Here is a 19,987-nt window from a genome sequence, read left to right as displayed (position 1 = left end):
GTTAATATAGTGTTATACTATTATAACAATTATTATTATTATTATTAACAAAAGCAAACGTAAAACAAAACAGATTTGCTGAAGCAACCATGCCATTTTAGTTTTTTTTTTCTGCTTTGAGCTTTGAGCTCTTTCATCATGACTTGTTTCACGGTTCTTGGTACCAGGTGAAAAAGCAAGTTTACTATCAGAAAGCAAACCTCAGAATGTATTAATTTACAAATCATGCACAATGGTAAAAGTGTTTTGTGGCCATAACATTGTATTGTACGAGTAACTGCGAACGTCTTCATTTTTGATCATTTTCACAAAAATTTCATGGCGCCCAGAATATTTTGTTGTATGAATATCTAAACATGCAAAATATCAAAAGTAAGAACCGAGCCTCTGCTTTTAGACAAAAAAAAGCCATATTATTCTAGCTAAATGCATCATATTTTTGTCAAAGACTACATCTGGATCGGATTCAGAACCTAGATAGAGTAGATTGCGTCCATCAACAACCCTAATGCCTAGTCCTATACCTCATCCTGGGTCGACATTTCAGTTACATTAGGCAGTTTTAATATGCTGTTTAATGTTGATCGTGTTATTTCACACATGCATCTGCTTACATATGCTATCGCTGGTTTCCACTTCTTCACATGTCTTTTGGTCAGGAGACTCTGTGCTCTTTCAGAAGATGTGTAATAGCGCCCCCCTGCCATATAACAGTAAAAACATGGAAATAATCTGCCCCTGTAATCATAATTTGTGTGAAAAGGATTAAAAATTAGTGTTTTACAGCTACTAGTGTTCATTTCAGTTGGAAACTGTAGTTTATTGTAGATATAGGCACATTTTTTGGAGTTTTGAAAAATTGAAGGCATGTTTGTTCACTGAGTCTATGTCCTTAATACTAATAGTGTTTCTTACCTTGGCAAACACCGCTAACTATGCCAACAGATCATTGATGCTCTGTTTGCTTTGTGGTGTTTTTATGTCAAAAAGTTGGCAGCTGTTCTACTCTCAAATTCCACCTCTCCCCCCCTCCCAATCACTCTTTATTCTTGTCTCTAGAGAGAAAGTAGGCTCCCATGTGTGCAGACGTGTAAATGCACATGTTGTGTGTTAAGTAAGTTACATGTGTAGTTATCCATGTTTTTAGCGCTATGAAGGTTACACATCCCCCTCATGCCACATGCAACATGCCACTGAAGGTGCCGATGGGGTTTGTGGGGCTATACATAGGCTCTCAGGCAAGATACTAGTTTGTTTGGCTCTCGGTAGGGTCTGGAAAATGACAGCCGCTGTTTTTGATATCATGCTTCTGATCTGCTGCTTTTGTTTTCTGCCTCTTATACAGAGCTGCTGAGGTTTAAATCTTAAGGAGATGGGACTTGGGCTCCTGCCCACAGGAGAACGATTCCAACTCGACCCCTATAGCTGTGACCGGTTTGCTGTGAGGCCCTGTACCTCCTTCTAATGGTGAGTTGACTTTCACTGTCTTTATGGGAAAAACAGGTTGTACAGCAAGGAATCAAGAATGGATCTCAATGGTTTTTGTTTAGTGGCAGTCTTGTAGATTGGTTGGTTAAATAACTTATCACTTCCAAGGTTTTAATGCATAAAGCATTTGCTTGTCATTGATATTTCTGGAAAGTTGTCAAGCTTAATATTCTGCCATCACATCCTAACCAGTGATTCCAAGCGATTGAAAGTGTATTGAAAGTATCTTTATGTACAAGTCAAACCCAATAGCTTTAGAGAAACTGTTAAAGACCAAAGCTTGGACTTGGAAAAGGTGCACATTTAAAAATGTGAAATATTTACCTTGGCTATCCATGGATGCAGTCTCAACTCAAGTGGTAATCTGCAGAAGCCATTTAAATTTACAATCTCCTCCATCCAAAGATTTTTTTTCTGTATGCAGCCAATGAATAGTAATTGATCCTCTGACAGCAAATCTGGCAAAGACAAAAGCAGCTATCATTATTCCATGTGTCACAGTTTTACAATCCTTCTATGGTTCCATAACTATTACATGGCTGTTTTGCTATAAACTAAAGTGTGCATGTCAATTCCAACCATTCTTTTCATGACGCTTTTCATTTTAGTTGGTTTCTTAAGTTTTTACAGCCACTCTAACTTTCGAAGTAACACACTAAGTTGTTATACTTACTTGACAAGAGTTTTTTGTACCCTCCCTGACCCCTTAGTTTGCAAAAAACAAGGCCTTGCCTTCTGTCCGTAAAGCACATCGTTGCTGTGTCCGCTCGGGCCCAATCTAATTATCCTAGTGGCAGTCCATCCGTGAAATAGGCATTACACTGTGAAACTGAGCCAGTGTAGCTTTCCTCTGAACAATCATGATAGCTTAGCAACAATGCGGCAGCCTATAATGACCATAACAACAGCAAAGGCACACCAGAGGATTATGGGGGATTATTACCTTTGATCTGCTCCAAAACAGGATGGGCAGAGAGTTGGGGGAGTTATTAGGAAAGAGGCAAGTTTATTCTTTCTCCCTTTTTTCTCCTTTTAGACGTAGCTGGTAAGAGAAGATTGTTGTTTGTTTCTTAAAGCAGAGGTGGCAGAAAGAACGAAATGTAGTGATGAAAAGCAAGGAGTCGGGAGCAGGATGCAATGGACTCTATGTTCAAAGTCCACCGAGTCATGTTTTATTAAATCTTATTTGCTATTTGCAGGCAGCTGCAGTTGCAGCAGAGTCGAGTTCAAAGCATGTGTGGGCTGTTTTAGGGACGGTGAGAAACGGACTTGGCCAGCAATCTTAACGAACATAATTTCTCTAGGACATCAAATAATCCACACTTGCCTAATACATGTTTAGGGGTGATTAATTGTTCTTGGTTAGAGCTGCAGGGTGACAAAGACAAAGGTCTCTTTAATGTCGTAGGTTCCCAAATGAGCAATTTGAATCACACAGTCCCAGCACTGGGATCACAGTGTCACTCTTACACTTTCTGGGTGATTCTCATCAAAACTGCCAAGAAATGTCCAGATATGTCTTTCTGTCTGTTGAGGGTGCAGCGGTTCAAAGTGCTCACTGTTCGATTTTGTTATTTATTTATTTTTTGTGCTAACTGTTTCGGTACGATTTGGTATGTGTTCTATTTAGGGGAAAAAGGACTACTGTCAAATAAAAATAAAGAAAATAAGAACAAAACATCTAACTACAAGCAACAGCACAAATAAATACAGTAGATCAAAGATACAAATAAAATAAACAGTGCTTTTCAGGTAGGTCTCAGGTACAGAAATTGAACAAAGTTATCAAATGTAAAATAACATTGCATATTTGATTCTATAAATTAAAGATTAGAGTCTCAATCTAGAGCAGTGAAGTCCTTGTCTTTTGTTGTTTGATTAACATTAAAAACACAGACAGTAGGAATATTAGCTTGCTGTCACTTTAAGATATAATGCACGGATCCAGTACACTGATACTGTACACATGCCTGGACTGTTTCATTCACTTGAGACTTAACCAACTATGTCTGCTAGGATACCCACCAAGATGGGCATGTTTGAGAGAGTTTTTGTATGAGTTTATCGCAAGATTTGAAAGAGGACTCAGTATGTGCGCACTGTGTGAGACGCGGGTTTGCGCGCTTCAGATGAGAGTGGACACACACACACAAATCTTCTCACAGTGCACGAGGGTTCTCGTTCGCGTCTTCTGGCTCTTAAATGTTTAAATTGACAAGGATTAAATGAGTTTAGTTTAAACACAGATAGCAACGTGTGCTGTTCAGGTCTCACCTGCGCTCGCACACTATCAACACTCGGGTGATGACGGCAGAAATGACTGGTCATATTCGAGTAACAGCACTCGCATTGAACAAAGTTTGCAAAGAGTGACAGTTTTGTCCAAGAGTGATCCTTTATTTTTGATAATCACTGTTGTGATGTATTGGGAACCCAGAATGTGTATCCAACAGAAATAGGCATTAGCAGAACTTTGTCTATGCTTTACGCATTGTTATTTTCAATAAACCATATTATGCGTCCTCAGACTTAAGATGAATCGCAGTACAAGTGCTGAACATTGTTCAGTTTTTACAGGGAACGTTACTCGCCCTCTGTCTGTCTGTCTGTGCAACCAAGTAACCCACCGATATATTAATTTTAATGCAGGATTAATTTTGTATTGCTTAGATTACTGAGTGAGTATCATTAAACATGTATCTGACAAATTTAGGTGCAAAACAGTACAGCTAGAAACAGATGCTGTTGTTAAAAATCACTGATTAAGTTTGGAGCAAACAAATGGTGCATTAGGGCCATCCAAAAAGGGACATCAGTTGGAAAAATATTCTTGTTTTTAACACCGGCCAACATGTAAATATTGAGTGGCTGGAGTTCTATCCGCTCCTGATGATTTGTAGATGCAGATATCTGTGCCATGTGTTCAGTGTTGAAACAAACAGCATGGACCCTTTGAGATGTCTCATTTTAGAAAACCCCATGGTGCTCCTGCTCATGCAAGACAAGCACCACCTGCGATCTGATCTCAAAGACTTTTTTAAGGCAGGACATCTGTTTCAACTGTCTGTTGCTACTTATTTATTTTAATTTAAGAAATGGATCAGTGTTTATTGCATTAATAAACATGAACTATACTTTGTTTTAATGCTGCAGAGATGATTTAGGCCTGTATTGTTTGGATGGGTTATCACATTTGTTTTTCTGATAGTTTGCCATTTTCAAAAAGACTATTAGTGTACTGTATACTGCACAATATAGGCTGTATGTATACGATTAGGGAAAAAATTGCATGATCATGACATGTTACATTTTAATTGAGTATATTCAATTTATTTCAGAAAACGTCTCCACGTTTGGCAGTCTAGTCAAATCATGTGTGAAGAAAGATATTCTTCCCTCATTACACTAGAAATCCAATGTTGAGCACATATATTACTTCACATATCCATGTGTTCTGTGTATACAGAAAAGTAGCATACTGTACACTGCAGAAGTAGTAGTAGTACTGTCTGCTACTACAGTATTATTAACATAGCCTTTATTTCACAACAGATGGTGATAACTTTAAAGAGTGTGGGACGTTCAAATGTGTAAATACAACCATTTTTCTACATCAAAATTTCAGTTTTGATTGGATGTGTTACTTGCTGTTTCTTTGTAATTGTTAGTGAAATTTACTAGCAATGTCTTGGTGGAAAAAACTAATTCTACACCATTTTTTTTCAGTGTACTGACAAAAAGAGCTGGGATTGATTGATTAATCACCGGACTTTGCATAATGCTGCTTCTGTTTTTAGGATCAAGACCCTAACTATTGCTTTTTAAGGAAGGGAATGTTATCGCATCAGTTCTGTTTACCCAAAGTTGCTTTACAAATTCAGTATAACATTGAAGTGGATATCTGTGGAGAATTTAGAGGGTTTCTTGTATTTGTCATTCCGGGGATTCAGCCTCTGCTTTATCAGTGATGGTCGATTAGATGCAGAGCGTTGAAGCCTCCATCTGTTTACCCAGAAGTACTCAGGCGTTGGAGTGTTGATTTGCTGGGTTATTTGACATGGTTGCGACAGCTGCTGGACAGAAACCCTCCATTCCTCTATGGTCTGATGTTTTATTCTGCTCTCAAACATGGTATCATTTGTTTGATAGACCAGTAGGGTCCTTCTAGTGTAATAAAGAGCTGCCTCTTCCTGGGTGTCTTTATTTCCAGCTGTACTGTCGTCTCAGCCTCAGACTGCTCACCCACCCATGAGAAATGATTTTTTTGTTTGTCCAACAAAAGGCATTATAGTTGGATGGGTAATGACAAGGCAATATATAAAATGCACCCATTTATATTAATATTAATTTTTTAATACACTAGTTCTGGGGTTGGTAATTTTGTTTTGTTTATGTTTACCAAGGCTGCATTTATTTAATCAAAATAAAAAAGGGTAATTATTATGATTATATTATTTAAAATAACTTGTCTATTTAAATATATTTTAAATTTAAATTTATTTCTGTGATGTGAAAGCAGAATTTTCAGCATCATTACTTCAGTCTTCAGTGTCACATGATCCTTCAGAAATCATTCTAATAAGCTGATTTGCTACTGATTATTATTATCAATGTTGAAAACATTTGTTGCATTTTTGTGGAAACCATGAAACGTATATATTTTTTCAGGATGATGAATAGAAAGTCCAAAAACAGTATTTATTTGAGGCAACATTTCACAATAAGATCCCATTAGTTAATGCCTTGTCCACACTAATACGTTTTCTTTTTCTCTCCATTTTGGCCTTCCATCCACACTGAGATGCCGTTTTTATCAACGGAAACGCTCTCCAAAGTGGATACATTTAAATACGCCGTTTTCGGATTGTGAAAACGGAGGTGTTTGAAAACGATGATGTAATTTAGTCATGTGACGCATATCGAACCCATAGATATTCATGTTTATTAGGGGTGTCGAAATTAATCGTTTCTACGATGCATCGCGATGCAGACGAGGACAATTCGGTATCGGTTCAGTAATAGACCATAACCGGTTATACTATCGCTTTTCTGACGTCATTTGTCGCGTGTGTGCTTTGTCGCGGTAGCATACAATGGCAGAGGAGGCGAGACGCGAGTGCGAGTAATTAAAAATGCTCCGAATACTTTAAAAGCCTACATCTATTCTGGGCACATTTCGGCTCTAATGAACAACCTGGTAAGCACGACCTGGAGAAGACAAGCGCTGTGCGCGCTCATGTCACGCACACATAGAGCTGATTTAAGTATCCGAACCCGATGGTCGAATTACAATTATTCTGTGTTGTTACGCGTGATTATAAATGGATGATCGTTACCTTCAACAGCGGGCTCGGAGACGGTTGATGCGCCCATCTCTACGGTAACATTATACACTGATGAATGAGCGCTGCTTTTAAATGAACATCTCTTTACAACAAAATTGATTTGACACAATTTCATTTACTAAATAGCATAAACAGGCTTTACTCCTTTGAAACTTAAACTGGAATGTCACTGTTTCTGTCAGTGCGACTTCCCTAACAGGCGAACGTGATTGATTGTCACTTTTGGAGTAAAATTTAAATTGCAGATGCAGTGCACCGCGATGCATCGGGATATCGAATTGAACTGAATCGATGACATGATAATCGTAATCGAACCGAACCGTGAGACCAGTGTAGGTTCACACCCCTAATGTTTATACCCGTATTGTGCCTGTTATGTGCTATTCACTTTCACACGGTTGCTAAAATATAGTACTTTGCACACTCTTCATAGCACAGTCCTGCAAAGATGACAGAAAATGATCTTGTATTTGCTGTATTTTTTTATCAATCAATCAATTCTCCAAACTTTTGAACCGTAGGGAACATATATTCCCTTGTCATTGCCTTGAAAACACTGATGCTTGCTTCACATAAGCACAGAAGGGAAGGAAGTATGTTCTCATGATTATTGTCTGTAAACGGCAAACATTCCGCCATGTTGTTTACATTAAGTCAGATTTGTTTGGCCCTCATCATAACCACGGAGGAGTTCTGAGTGGGTGTCGTCGCCGTAGGGGTCTTAGTCACAATCCATGGCTTTTCTGATTCCCTCATTGCCATCTTCTTGTAACGTCTCCACTGCGTTGTCATGTTAGTGCTGGAAAAGCCCATGATTAAAACTCACAAAGGCTTGTATTTCAACAGAAACAATCAAAGCTTTTTGACGAAATTGGGTTTTGGAGCGCTTTATAATGTTTATGTTGTTAGTGATTGCAGAACGTAATAATTTGAATTTGACAACCTCTGAAGTCTTCAGGAAGTCTTCTTCTTGATAATTTATGTGTACTGGACCGTTACGATTTCATTTAAAACGTCTGTGGGAATGAAGGATTGCAGCTGTAATCCTGACATTCAGTTAGTCTCCTCTTGTCCGTCATCTGCCCTTGGTCAGGTGACTACGCCTGTAATGTTAAACTCGGCACACGCTCTGCCCTCTTTCAGAAACTGCTGTCTGGCTGTGTCTGCCTGACGGAGCAGAGGGGAGTGTGTTGCTCCACAGGGACCGCGCACACCCGCTGCATGGGTTATATTACCTTTCCTAAAATACCACAAGTGCCAGGCGTGCACAGGGCACGTGGAGGACGTTTTAGCGACAGTGTCAAACTTGGGTAACAACATAGATGATGTTCATGCTGATGGGTTAGCGTGAAGCACCATATGATAATCAGCTTGATAGGTGATTTATCACAGTTGTTTCTCAGGAGGAGTCCAAACCTTTGACCTTGGTCTCACTAGTATTTTGTTTAAGTTAGATTTTAAATCTCTGTGGTGTCGTTTCTGCACCACTAAACAGAATTGTAATAATACTGAGTGTGTTTCATTTAAGTATCACACAGCCATGTGGGTGGTTAGAATAATATTTTATTGTTGTTTTTTTGTTGTTGTTGTTGATTTTTAATACAACTTTTACCTTTATAAGAAATATTGTTTAATGATCATACACTTCTAAATCTAGGTATTTCTTGCGGATGTTTTCTAAAGCTAAAGAATGAACACTGTTGAGTTAGTATGGCGCATTGCATTAGATGTCATTGTAAATCTGGACACTTAATGGCTGGCAAATCGTAAACTGCTGTGTATGTAAACCACTAGGATCTCTGAACACTAATATGTGGATGGCTAACCACCACACTACATGTCCCTTTTTGAATAAGATTTGACCTTGACCTGAACCTTAACCCTTACTAATGGTACTTTCAGTGTCTTTACGCACCTGCAATTATCATTACAGGGATTCTTTAGTCAGATTTATGTAACAGCCTGGCAGTCTCTCTCTCTCACACAGACACATTTACTTAGCTATCTAGACTATTGTTTATTATACAGCTTTTTATATTTACTTATAAACTAAAACTAACTATAAAAATATGTTTTTTTATAAAATATCTTTTTATATGCATTTTTAGGGGGCAAATCATGTTTTATTGAGTATTCTAATTCAGGACATATCCCGCTTATCCCAGAGTAAGGTTTTGTCATACAGAAATTTTACAGAAATTAGTCCTTTAATACATTGTCTACATTAATAATATAATACAATTCAATATGTATATCCCACATTTCATGGTGCAGTTAACCCCTTAACTGTCACATACCCGCTAGCGGGATATCTAACTTTACTTCGCTATATTACTATTAAATCCTAATCTAATTATGACAAACTATATATCGATGGAAAGGTCTTCTATTACTAGGCTAACGTTACATTAAATCCATGTAAATGATAGGTATTTGTAGATGGAAAAACTGTATCGTTGCACACAGTGTTTCTCCTGTTTGTCAGTGCTGTTTCATCTGCCTTTAAACTGGTTTAAATCATTGAGACATTTTTGTTCTCCGCTGAATTCAAGCGCTTCTCATTGGATCTTGTGACCGAGACCAATCAGAGTAAACGCGTCTGCTCTAGTGAGCTCGCGCTCTACTGCCGTTTGGATTTTGAGCCGAGCGGATAAATGGTCCGTGTGGCGCGCGGTTCAAATTAGTTGAGTTTCGCTTTTCGCACATAAACATTATCGAATATTTATCGAACTTTTGATATCGTTTTATCGAGAAAAAATTATATTGCGATAATTATCTTTATCGTTATCATTTTATCGCCCAGCCCTAGTTGACGAGATTATCGAAATTTGGTACCGAACGACAAGACATTTTTTTGATACTCTATGGTATCGAGGCAATTCGGTCGGTATCGAACTCTGAACCCAGCCCTATATTTAGCTTATTTATGGGGTTTCCTCCCCGAAATATAGCTAAGTACACCTTAAACCAAGCACACACAGGTTGAATGCACACTTGGGGACCAGATTGGGCAGGATATAATAAATGGGGGCCATAATATTGTTAAAAGTCTTTTTTTTCTCTCTTTAGTGGTCTAGTATTTCTTTTCAGGGTGCAAGTGGGATTTTTAGTCGCTTTTAATATGTCTTTAATTGCCTGCAAATAGTTAGTTGGGGTAATTTCTAAAGGGTCTATAGTGTGTTTGGATGGGAAAGAGCCTTCAGATTGTTCAAGCTTCTCCTAAGGGGATTTTTTTATCGTGTTCTGATACAATTTGTAAAGTTCTTGATTGAATTTTTAATAAATAAGTTACTCCCTAATCCCACATTCTTAAATATACTTCAAGGTAGTGCTTAAAACACACTAAAGCTGGGCAGAAAGTTTTAAAAGGCGCTATTTTTTTTATGTTAATTATCTGGCGGTTTTGCACGTCTAGATTTGCTCTGGATGGTGAACTTGCCAGTGATTACCATGGTGACACTAAGGTGTGAGTTCTATTGCAGCTGACTCTACTACCGCTTGTAATTCCCTTTCTTTGAAATGCACGTTTTTCCTTAATGAGGGAATGGTCAGACACCTCATTACATGCGTATGGTGTGTCTCGCTGCTTAGGTTGACCTTTGACCGGGCTAATGAGCCTGTTTTTCGTATTGACAGTACAACGTTTACTATAAGCTCTGTCTGAGCTGCCTCAGTGTAATGTTCTTTCGAGTAAAAGAGGGAACACATTTGAAATGGTGATCTAATAGAATATTAGTACTTTGAATAATAGCCCTATAGCTTGGTGATGTCAGCCAAAAAGAGCAAGTTATTACATTTTGATTAAAAAAAAATTTGTTGGATAAAATAATTTGGATTTAAGTTGACTTGAAGCTTATTTATGGTTCCCTTAAGCAAGTTGGATAAGACAACTTGCCAGACAACAAGCAAGTTGGATAAGACCTTTTTAAAAAGGGTAGGACATTTTATCCAGTAAATCAGAAGGCATTTTCTGGAGCTTTGATACATTAGTCCATTGCTGTATGATTGACTAGTGGCTTTAGTCATTATAAGCTCTTTCACACAATTCACACTTCATTCACATTTCATAGTAAATCTAAATAACTTGAGTATGGTTATTCCGGATTTGATTTCCACCAAAATGTATCTTGATGCCTGGAACTAATTCTGCATTTATTATGATGCATGTTATTTTGTTATTTTTATCTTCAAATGCAGTATGGTACTGAACTCCTTAAATCAATAATGACGTGACACTCTTTTTTTTTTTCTGTCTGTATCTTTTGAAAATACATTAAAAATTGAATTAATACAGGCGTTGACTTGAATAAATTTAGTTTCAATTTCTGAATTAAATATTCAGCATTTTTTATCTATAAATATTAGATACTTTGATATTTTTCATGAAAAGACTAGGTTAGTTCTGGTCAAATGGAGCAACTCATTAAGAAAACTCATTGCATGCATATATAATGTAGTTGATTTTAGAATACAATTCGTTCCAATGTTCATATCTGTAGCAACAGTGATTTGGACATTCAGTTTCCCATAATGTTGTAGCAGGTCATAAGGGCTGGGAGTGAAAACTGAGTTTACCCTGTAATTGTTTATTTAGCTGAATAGCTTCTTTAGCACCGAGAACCATGAGATGACACTGGCTGCAGTTTCTCTAATGGCCACTGGTGTCAGTAACAGATAGAAATTTCAGAACCGACGCAATTCTCCTTTAATGAGCAACGTAGACCCTATGACGAGAAGAACCCTGTATGCTTGAACATTCTGTCTTTTTTAGGGTTGCATCTTGTGACATCTTGCATCTTTTTGGTTTGTTTAGATGTTTAGGTCCCTGTTGCGTTCATATTTCAGGAACCACACCAGGGTACGTTTGGATATGGACTGCGACCCTGAAAAGGTGGGACTCCGTTCACTTGTTTTGTTCACACCAGGGTTCGGATGGCAGTCACACTTATTCAAATTAACCGCACTGACAGAGCAATCACACCAGGGTTCGTTTTAATCAAGTGTGAACATGCCACTTTCTGTCTGTCCAGCTTCTGTGTGTTTGTGTTTGTGTGTAAGAGTCAGCCATCACCACAGGGGATTTGTTGACTAGTCTGATTGATTGACAGCTTATGCCACCAAGAGGCCTCATGGGAGTGGATGGCCACAGGGGGAATTTGTTTAACCCTGGAATTACACACGTTCAGGCCATAAAGGACCTCATATATGTTAATTAAGCCGACACCCCTGTCACATTGACAAGGATTTGTGTTATTGCATGCGTCTCTGAGAAATGTTTCAATCATAATGGGCTGCTCTCTCTGTGCAGTAAATGGATGCACAACACAAAAAGATAATTTGATCAGCATTTCTACACTATAAGGATGAGAGTTTGATGAATACAAATGGTGGTTGACGGCATGTATATTTATATACACTGTCTGGGGCATGTTTTCTCCATTCACTCATGAATATAATGAACATAATTATTCATTTTAAGTCTAAAATATGATAATGACTATATATTGTATCCATGCATAATATATGGATTAGTTGTGGTTCAGTTGTACGTTTTAAATGGCCAGTTTTCACTCAGGCAGGAAGGACAGATAGCATTTCTGAAGGGTGTCAGAAGGTCAGCTTTTTCTGCCTTCCATGGTTTATTAGCTCTGATAAAGTGTCAGTTTGATTGCTCTGATGGTGCAGGATACTTTAGCTGCACTGTATGAATCGTAATATAGGGTGACATTAAATAATATGCTATTTCACATGTCGCTGTTGGTTAAATCCATGTCATGCTGTAGATTTTATGTAAGAAATGAAATGTTTTTAGTTAACACCAGCACTGTTTTTCTGTATTGCATTTCCTCATGGAAATTTCTACCATCTCAGAGTTATTTTACAATCTTACTTAGAGTAATTCAATAGTGTTTTTTCCAACATGAGACGGATATTAAAAAGAAAACAATAATGTAATCCTCAGAGAAATATGGATTATACAGATTGAATTATACAGGACAAATCCTATTTAATACACTTAATTAGGGGCCTGATTTCAGTATTCATATTTTATGTCAATATATTCATTTTATTAGTTTACGTTTATGACATTTGTATATTGTTAAAAAAAATTGTGTATCAGAATAGAGAACATTTCTTCCTTAGGATCTGTATATTTAGATGTTTTTGAATATTTTATATTAGCGTTTTTGATCAATGTCAGTGATTAATGGATTGTCATGGTTTCCATCTGTTTTTTCCCCCTGCTTTTGTTGGGATTCAGCTTTTTTGGGGTTTTGAGGCTCAGTTTCAGACACTCGAGATGTCTTATTGTGGCCTCCTGATACCTGACTGGGGGTCAGGTAGTAACTTGGAGCCAGATGCCACTTACAAATCAGCGCAGAACCCCACCGCCCCTTTCTGAAAACATGCTGTGTTAAAGGAATAGGACAAGTGGTGGCTCGCCCTGTCGCCCTGGAAACACCAATCATGTCTTCCAGCTTGATTGTGAATTGTGTCTCGGACTGTAGACTGGGACTATCAATCTGGCATTCTGATTGGAGAATTACTTATGGTCTGGTGGTCTGGTGTATGGTCTAGTATGTTTTTTTGTGTGTTTTTTATTCTGATTCAGTACAGCAGTATTTCCATATTTGACTGCTGCAAATGCATAGATTTATAGTTCATTATAAAGACTGGCAATAAATCGGAACTGGATGGTTTTTGCTCCAAACACATGATTGGCTCACGGCTTTTTTTTTTTTTTTTGGCTGGTCTCTCTATTCCAGACTTGCACACAAACTGCAGTGCAATCATTTCCCAAAAGTAATTTGTGTGGAAATATTATAGAGTCTGTAATCAGGACGTTAACACAGGTCAGAAACGGAAGGTTAAGAGGAGAGGCAAATATAATTATTGAATTGGGAGTGGGGGTTTATATGAATGTATCTCTGAAGGATCTGACTGTCTTCAGAAAAGTTTCAATGGTATTTTCTTTTCCTCTTACCTCTGTATAAAGTTACGTGTATAAGCGAAATTGTACAGTTGCAATCTAATTCAGATCAAAAACAACTGCTCATGCATATATATATATATATATATATATAATTATTATTTTTAATTTAAGGCAACCACTGCATTTTAATCTTGATCCAATAAGTTTGGCCTGTTATAGAGCAAATAAACCACAAATAAATTTGTTTAAAGAAAAAGAAAATCAGAAACCGGTATCGGATTCAGCTGGAATTGGACATGAAAAATCATGATCGGTGCAATACTAGTTCATTACTTTTTGAGTCATGCACTTTTTCAGCAGACTTTTTATTTTGTAAGGATTTTCCCCGTTAATTTTCTCTATAGGGATTTGCACTTTAACAATAAAATACGCAGCTTATGAATCTTTCCAAATGAAGTAATTAAATAAAAAAAAGGGTACATTTTTATATTCTGCGTATGAATTCAACTGTTGAATTTAAAAATGAGTTCTTTGAAAATTTAGAACAAATCGTGAACTCATTTTGTCAGTTGCAATGATTTTGACAATTCTCGTTCCCATGTTAACAGCGACTCTTAAGGCCTGTTCAATAATAACTATTTTAGCATCCACACCAGGGGATGATATCATTCGGTTTATTCTAAGCGCAAACTGTAGTTTTATCATCTGCCGTTTTAAATGCACAAGCTCTTAAAACAGGATGGATTCTGATTGGCTGTCATTGTTTTTATCGTTCATCAGCTGGAAAATAAATCGTTGTGAAAATGATTCCAACAATTGTTTTTCGATGCCGTTATAATTGCGTGTTGTTGTTGTAGTGCTCTTCTGTGCTCTTCACTAGGAAATTGGGCTTTTAAATGATTAAAACAAAAGTTCATATCACACTGTTTTGTGGCTTTTACAGAAAGGTATATTCATCGAACAACCTCAAAGCTCGTTGTAGGTCTGTTTTGCAAGTCTGCAAGTAAACCAATAACTTGATTCAAAATGAGGAATGTTAAAAAAAATAAGTAATCTGATACATGTATCTTTTTATCCTGTTCTCTTATGTGATGCATGAAAAAGAGGCTTATATTAAATGCCAAATGACAGCAAATCAAGTGTTATTTTTCTTTGGTTGAATACAATGAGCCAATAATAATATGATACTATTACTTTCCTGCATTATACGTGGCCTCTTTTAGAAGACAAACGGCTTAAAAGTGTATATAACGGGTTGCATTGCCTCAGCATAGTGTGACTGGATTCCACCCCAAGGTTTCACTCATCTTACTCATTTACAAAATATGATCAAGATGGCATGAACAATCATAAATCATGCATTCAGCTTTGATTATGTAGGTGATGTATTTGGCCCTGACTGTACTTTTTCTGCCAGCGCTCAACAATAACATTCATCTTGATGTAACTCTATCCTCTGTTGTGTTTACATAGCTTAGAGTAGCGTAACATTCTTGACCCGTTGCATCGGCACGCATCTCCGGCAGGTCCGTTCCCCGTCGTGCATTATCTCGACTGTTTTACCAGACCGAAATGAACAGTCTGAGTTTACATGGTTTCTCCACACATCTTCTGCCTGTCTTCTTTCAAACCCCCACTGGTGCTCCTCAGAGCCAAACGTCCATTGTTTAGTACTAAAGAGCTGCACCGATGTTATTGATGGCCTTCTAAGTAGCACAAGGAGGCGGAGGACTGCTTGGAAAGAGAATCTAGGTCAGTCTGGCCAGCATGATTCATTGATTCTGATGTTTGTCCATTTGCTGGTTTCTCCCTCTGTATCTCTGTATTATTAATTGCTGGGTGACTGATCGCCCTAAATCTTTCCTGCATCTCCGAGGCCGTCTGCCGAGCGGGTTTTTGCGAGGAACACCTGCCCTCAGGCGTGCTTTTAAGCGAGTCGAAGCCGCAGCCTTTTACCAGTGCATTGTGGGAAGGATGACCAGAGGGAAAAAGCACAATAGACTGAAAGTGGGTGAACCATGAACCCACAAGAATGTTACTGAACTAGAACCAGGCCACTGCTTGGTTTCAGTATACACTACTGGCCAAGAATTGGGAACAATTATGATTATGATGCTGAAAATTCAGCTTTGTCATCACAGGAATAAATTACATTTTAAGATGTATTAAAATAGAAAACCGTTCTTTTAGTTTGTAATAATGTTTTGAAATAATTCTGTTTTTATTGTATTTTTGATCAAATAAATGCTGCCTTGGTGAACATAAGAGACTTCTTTCAAAAAACATTTAAAAAATGTAATTATTACAAACTTTTAACCGACAGTCATGCCTGCTACTGTAATTTTATTGTTTGACTCCCTCTGATAAATGTGCACGCTAACAAAGTAAAACAGCTGATAGAAAGTGGCCATGCGTGCATTTATCTTTCACCCACAAAAGCAATTAAATCAGTTAATCGGGTATTTGGTTCAGATCTGAGTCTTGTCCATCTTTTTCTATGCGTCTAAATCTGAGGCTTTATTAGGGAAATGCACAAGCGCACAGACTCCTGACCAAAGGAGGAAATCCTGCCGGTGTGTGTCCGATCCAGCGGCACCTGCCCTCTGAGATCTCACAGAAGACGTAAAGGAAGTCCGGGTTAGCTTTTTTAATGTCCTGCCAGCTGCGCACATTCACTACTGCTGCTTTGGACAGTGTTGGAGGTGTTTACCCTTATACGCTGATGTCTTTCTGGTCCATTTTATTAATGCTCTGATAATCATGAATAAATTAGGTTTGAGTTGATCTTGCATCAGTGTTGGAGAATCCCTGCCCTGTACTCCATTGTAAAGATGAGACAATGCCTTCACTTTCTTCCATTTCAAGGAGAAGAATGCATGATCAAAAAGCACTCAAAAACTTGTTTTGTTTTGTTTGAAAAGAGGAGAGTGAACAACTTTATTTTTTACCTCCTTAAAGTGTAACTGCTTATTTTCAACCTGCTTTGTACTTTTACAATGTTAGTACTGTACTGTTAGTAATGTTACGGTATAGTTATTGTAAGGGTCATACACTATGAATAAAAACCTAAATTCAATAAATTCATCTATTCTGAGCAGATACTGGATGATCATTACATTTCCAAAGATAATTTAATCATCACGGTTTCTTAAAATAGCTATTTTCATCTCAGCAGTGCCTCAGTGTCTCTTTGAGTCTGTTGATTTCTGCCTGTCTCTGGATTATTCATGAGAAATCGAATGCAGCACCTGACCAGGTTATTTTTGACCATCACCCTGAAATCAGACCCCAAGGAAAAAAGATTTTTTTTTTTTGTGTGTGTGTGAGTTTGTGTTCACAAGGAAGCTAGAGAGATGTTTTAACCTCTAAAACTGCTTACCAAACAGAACACCTTCTCTTTGCTTTCCTTCACCTAATCCCAGGATTCAAAATGTCCTTGCACTGTGAGAATTTAGCATATTTGCCTATACTAATGAGAATCATCATTGAGAATGAGAATTAAAAAAAAGTCCAGACACATTAAGTTAATTAGAACTTATAGGGTGGAAAAGTGACTTAGTTGTCATGAAAATTCAAATACAATAGGCGTAATGTTCTTTATAAATATACAGGTGCTGGTCATATAATTAGAATATCATCAAAAAGTTGATTTATTTCATTAATTCCATTCAAAAATTTTTGATATTATATTCATTCATTACACACAGACTGATATATTTCAAGTGTTCATTCCTTTTAATTTTGATGATTATAACTGACAACTAATGAAACCCCAAAATCAGTATCTCAGAAAATTATAATATTGTGAAAAGGTTCTATATTGAAGACATCTGATGCCACACTCTAATCAGCTAATTAACTCAAAACACCTGCAAAGGCCTTTAAAATGGTCTCTCAGTCTACTTCTGTAGGCTACATAATCATGGGGAAGACTACAGACTTGACAGCAGTCCAAAAGACGACCATTGACAACTTGGACAAGGATGGCAAGACACAAAAAGTCATTGCTAAAGAGGCTGGCTGGTCACAGAGCTCTGTGTCCAAGCACATTAATAGAGAGGTGAAGGGAAGGAAAATATGTGGTAGAAAAAAGTGTACAAGCAATAGGGATAACCGCACTCTGGAGAGGATTGCGAAACAAAACCCATTCAAAAACGTAGGGGAGATTCACAAAGAGTGGACTGCAGCTGGAGTCAGTGCTTCAAGAACCACCACGCACAGACGTATGCAAGACATGGGTTTCAGCTGTCGCATTCCTTGTCAAGCCACTCTTGAACAAGACACAGCTCCAGAAGCGTCCCGCCTGGGCTAAAGACAAAAAGGACAGGACTGCTGCTGAGTGGTCCAAAGTTATGTTCTCTGATGAAAGTAAATTTTGCATTTCCTTTGGAAATAAAGGTCCCAGAGTCTGGAGGAAGAGAGGAGAGGCACAGAATCCACGTTGCTTGAAGTCCAGTGTAAAGTTTCCACAGTCAGTGATAGTTTGGGGTGCCATGTCATCTGCTGGTGTTGGTCCACAGTGTTTTCTGAGGTCCAAGGTCAACGCAGCCGTCTACCAGGAAGTTTTAGAGCACTTCATGCTTCCTGCTGCTGACCAACTTTATGGAGATGCAGATTTCATTTTCCAACAGGACTTGGCACCTGCACACAGTGCCAAAGCTACAAGTACCTGGTTTAAGGACTTTGGTATCCCTGTTCTTAATTGGCCAGCAAACTCGCCTGACCTTAACCCTATAGAAAATCTGTGGGGTATTGTGAAGAGGAAGATGCGATACGCCAGACCCAACAATGCAGGAGAGCCGAAGGCCACTATCAGAGCAACCTGGGCTCTCATAACACCAGCGCAGTGCAAAAGGAGCCCCAACTAAGTATTGAGTGCTGTACATACTTTTCATACTTTTCAGTTGGCCAACATTTCTAAAAATATTTTTTTTGTATTGGTCTTAAGTAATATTCTAATTTTCGGATATACTGAATTTGGGATTTTCATTAGTTGCCAGTTTTAATCATCACAATTAAATGAAATAAACATTTGAAATATATCAGCCTGTGTGTAATGAATGAATATAATAGCCAAATTTCACTTTTTGAATGGAATTACTGAAATAAATCAACTTTTTGATGATATTTTAATTATATGAACAGCATCTGTATAAAACATTGATGCAGGTTTATTTATTTTTTTTGACTGTAATATGAATCTTGACAGGTTTTGTGAGATTCAGAACAGGAAACCATCCATAAAATTACTCCTGGGTGCTTCATAATGATAAGGGTATGAATTTTTATAATGTCAAATAGCAAGATAGTGGAGGTACAGAAAGGGAAGCGGGTGAGACACAAGCTATCATATACAGTGCCTAGCATAAGTGAACACACCCATGCTAAAGTTGACTAAAAATAGGAATAAAAAAAATAAATAAATGTTCTTCCTTAAAATACAGGTTACATAAGTCAGGACACTCCTATGTTAAATTCCCATAGAGGCAGGCAGATTTTAATTTTAAAGGCCAATTTGCAATTTGCATTGAGAGATGATCTTATGGAAAGTGCCCCATGCCAGTCTTTAGGTATGGTAAAGGGAATGTGATGATGTGGGGCTTTTTTAATTCCAAAGGCCAAAGGAACTTTATCAGGATGCATAGTATCCTGGATCCATTAAACATCTGGCCTTTAAAAATAAAAAAAAACTGCCTGCCTCTATGGGAATTTAACATAGGGGTGTCCCTTATGCAACCTGTATTTTAAGAAAGAACATTTATTTAATTACGATACATTATTTATTCACAAAGAAAATTGGTGTCCTTAAAGTAGGGCTGGGTATTGTTAGGAATTTCACAATTCGATTCGATTTCGATTCTTGAGGCTTCGATTCGATTTCGATTCGATATTGATTTATTAGCTTTGATATCGATTCAATAATTAGTAAATGCACAAGTAATTAAGTACCTGAGTATATTTTTAAATAATTGTTGCAGTATTATCAATGTTTAAGAACAAATTGACCCCAGCATGTTTCCAGTCATGGTTTATTTAGCAGAACAAACTGTACAATATTGTACATGTGTTGAATACAAACCACAACTGTAACAAACAGGTGCTTTATTAACTCACCTCTAAAGTGCATGTAACTGTAATAGAACGTATATTTATTTCTTCCTATACATTCAAATGTAAACAGAAACACAAAATGTGCATACTCATAAAAAATGCGCTTCGT

At 37.5% G+C, this 19,987-nt stretch overlaps 1 protein-coding gene across 3 annotated transcripts in view; it reads left to right on the top strand.

The window, feature by feature from the left end:
- tanc2a (tetratricopeptide repeat, ankyrin repeat and coiled-coil containing 2a) overlaps window positions 1-19,987 on the top strand; it is a 175,079-nt gene that overhangs the window by 35,547 nt on the left and 119,545 nt on the right. For all 3 annotated transcript variants that reach the window (XM_077212127.1, XM_077212124.1, XM_077212125.1), the window contains one exon: window positions 1,346-1,467. The gene's annotated coding sequence lies outside the window, so the exon portion shown is untranslated. The remainder of the gene's footprint in view (window positions 1-1,345; window positions 1,468-19,987) is intronic.

This window comes from Siphateles boraxobius, unplaced genomic scaffold (genome assembly GCF_051911475.1).
Source record: "Siphateles boraxobius isolate OS27281-9 unplaced genomic scaffold, OSU_SipBor_1 66, whole genome shotgun sequence".
NCBI classification, from domain to species: domain Eukaryota; kingdom Metazoa; phylum Chordata; class Actinopteri; order Cypriniformes; family Leuciscidae; genus Siphateles; species Siphateles boraxobius.
Note: the sequence above shows the minus strand (reverse complement) of the source record. Positions and strands in the feature narration are given on the sequence as shown.